We start from the raw sequence: 3,510 nt of genomic DNA on the forward strand, positions 1-3,510 counted from the left end.
CTGCTTACAGGCCGGTCGACACCCAGGGAGACATGGAGCTCGGCCTTCCCCCGCAGCAACAGGAACGAGACTCAACACAGCCAGGCCTCGGAGCTTCACGGCCAAAGGCCGGGGGGCCGCGGGCACAGCCCCGAGGACGGGGAGGCCACACGCCCGGCCCCCACGCATCCTGGCCCCACGCCTCTGAAAGGCTGGGGCCAGACATACCCGCCTGGTTACAGGGGGTCCCTCCAAGCACCTCCCGCCCAGCACAGCAGGGGACACGCAGAGCCCTGCTTACAGGGCGGCCCCTTGGCTCGGCACTCCCAACAAGCCCCACGGAGCTCAAGGCTCCCACCTGCGCCCCACTTACGGGCCGGCCGGCCTGGCTGCAGCACAACACCACCTCTTCAGGAGCCCAGGCAGAGACCTCGACCCCAACTCAGGGGAGGTCCCCGCAGCCAAAAGCAGTGGCAAAGGCCAGAATGCGCCCTCCGGCAAAGCAACTCCTCAACCTGCACCCTCAAAAGGGCCAGGGAGGGCTCGTTCCTGTGTGCTGGCTACTGCAGACCCCCAGCCCTGCTTACAGGGAGGGTGGGCTGCTCCTGGGGACAGAGGGCTCCATGGATTGTGACACAGGCCCCGAGGACGGGGCTGTCACGCTGGCACCTCACCAGCAGGACAGACGGCCACGCAGGCACAGACCCAGGCCCTGACTACAGGCGGGTCACCCTGCTCGCTCTATGACTAAGCGGCATCGCTCTGTCCTCAGAAAGGAGGAACAGGCCCAGACTCTCCCTCCACTCACGAGCTCAGATGGGACACTCCTGTTACTGCACAGAGCCCTTCTTACCCTCCTGGGAAGCTCAAGCTAAGCTGCAGCGATTTTAACAGGGGCCTAAAGGAAAAGCTCACTCACACCAAGACAGGGGACACTCACTCACTCACTCACACGTTACTTCCCAGAAGGGGGAACAAGCCCTGTGCAGCCAATGTCTGAGGAGCCATCCCTACCCCGGAGCAGGAGAAGAGAGCCTCAGACCTGCCCCCTGAGCTGCATGGAGGCTGGAGGGGCCTCAACATGCCAAGGGGCTTCATGGTTGGCCAAGGGCTAAACAGCATAACACGCCATGACTCCAGGGAGTCATGCTGGACCAGGCCACCAGCAGCCAGGAGGCTACTGAGGCCATGGAAAAGGCCCTCCCCTGCTTACAGGGGGGCTCGGGGTCCAGAGAGCTCCATATCCCCCTCGGGTGTGGAGATGGTGGCTCTCACCCTCCTTACAGGGTCGCCACTCTCTCCGGGCAGCCAAAGGAGCAAGATGGCAAAAGGCCAACACCAATACAAGCAAAGACCAAGCCCTGGTTACAGGGAGGTCGCCCAGCACAAAGCCAGCCGCGGCACCCCAAAGGTGCCCGCCATGCTCTTACGTGACCGTGCCCTGGTGACGGGGAGGTCCCTTTGCCCAGAGCGCCTTTCTCGTGACTGCTCTTCAGCCCTCTCTTGCCTCGCTATGCAGCTCTTTTAGTGCAGGATTCTGGGCTTCAGACCTGGAAGGAAAGAGATAATAGCAATGCCATGTGAGTATTTTGCCTCAATCCCCAGGTTTCCATTAAGATCCCTCTACATGACCCTCTTTTCATTCCTAATTCACCTTAGTGTCTTTAGTCAAAGCAACTGCACAAATATATAGTGCGTGTTCAGCAAAGCCAGCTAAAATCCCAGAAAACTGCTTGTTTCTTCCCCACCGGACCTCCTCCCCCCCACGTATTACCCCAGCATTCCAGGTAAAATATTAGTTCAGATTTTCTGTGAAAAACGCCTGTCCTTTCTGAGTTCCGTCAGGTTTTCCCTCAGAAACACTCCTCCTTCTGACCAGGGTTACCCCGGAGCCATCTCTCACAAGAAGCTGTAGCTCCGTTTCACCTCAATCACCTCACTTTCTCCTGACCGAAGCGTCGCTTCTGCCCCAGCCAACTCGCCTCAGCTTCTAATCCCCGAATGATCACTCCGGCCACCACAAGTAGCCTCAGACTTCGCCCCTCAAATGTCCCCTCGGTTCATTCTCCGCTATTTCGACCGCCGCCCTCAAGTTGCCTCAACTTTTGCCTCACAAATCCCGCCTATTCGCCACTGCACCCCCGACAGCCCCACACTCTCCCCTCTGCACTGGCCCCGCGGCAGCCTCAGAGCCGCTCCGCGACCCGCATTCGACCCCGCAGGAGCGCACCCCGGCCGGGCATCTCAACACTGCCCCTCAGACGGCGCGGCGGAGCGGGACAGACAGCGGCCAGCACGGTCTAAGACCCGCCGCCTATGAGCGAGCGGCTCGCCGCGCCTCACGGGGTGGGCGGGAACGTGAGGCAGGTGAGACGCCCCACGCGCAAAGCCCGCCAAAAGTTCGAGCGACACCTCTCGGGGCCCCTCCGCGCGCCGCCCCTCGGGTGCCCACCTGTCAACCCACAGCCCGGCTTAAGCCCACCAGCCCCCTCGGTTGTTTCTGTCTGTAAACCCTCAGCTACCGGGCGCGCTGATGCCACAGCGCCACGTCCCCACCGCACTTTCGACCCCCGCCCTCAAGTTGCCTCAACTTTTGCCTCACAAATCCCGCCTATTCGCCACTGCACCCCCGACAGCCCCACACTCTCCCCTCTGCACCGGCCCCGCGGCAGCCTCAGAGCCGCTCCGCGACCCGCACCCGACTCCCCAGGAGCGCTCCCCGGCCGGGCAGCTCAAGACTGCCCCTCAGACGGCGCGGCGGAGCGGGGCGGACGGCAGCCAGCTCCGCCGCAACTGCACAAATTAAGAGTGCGTGTGCAGCAAAGCCAGCTAAAAGCCCCAGCCTTTCGGTACTTGTACCATCTTGCTACACCAAGGGTTCTTCTCCCATGAAATCGTGGCAGTGGCTTCACTAGGGTAGCTCAGACGTTGCCTTCAAAAAGGCTGACCCTGCTATACTTATCACCATTAGTACTCGTGAGGGAACTTTCCCTGTCTGTTACCTCAAACTTGCCCCTCAAAGAGGCTCTTTCTGCCGCCGCCTCACGGCCATTCCCTCAATAAGGTTTTTTCCTGAGGTGCCGGAGCTTTTCCCTACAAATTATCTGGCAGGTCGTCTCTAAATTACCACAGCTATTCCTTCGAAAAGCCACCTTTCTGTGCCCCCTACGTTGCCTCATCTTTCCCACAAAACTGCTTATTTCGCGTCCCCCCGGACCTCCTCTCTCCCCCCCACGTATTACCCCAGCATTGCAGATAAAGTATTAGTTCAGATTTTCTGTGAAAAACGCCTGTCCTTTCTGAGTTCCGTCAGGTTTTCCCTCAGAAACACTCCTCCTTCTGACCAGGGTTACCCCAGAGGCACCTCTCGCAAGAGGCTGTAGCTTTGCTTCACATCACCTCACTTTCTCCTGACCGAAGCGTCGCTTCTGCCCCAGCCAACTCGCCTCAGCTTCTAATCCCCGAATGGTCCCTCCGGCCACCACAAGTCGCCTCAGACTTCGCCCCTCAAATGTCCCCTCGGTTCATTCT

This window comes from Gallinula chloropus, assembly GCF_964237585.1.
Source record: "Gallinula chloropus genome assembly, chromosome: 24".
NCBI classification, from domain to species: Eukaryota; Metazoa; Chordata; class Aves; order Gruiformes; family Rallidae; genus Gallinula; species Gallinula chloropus.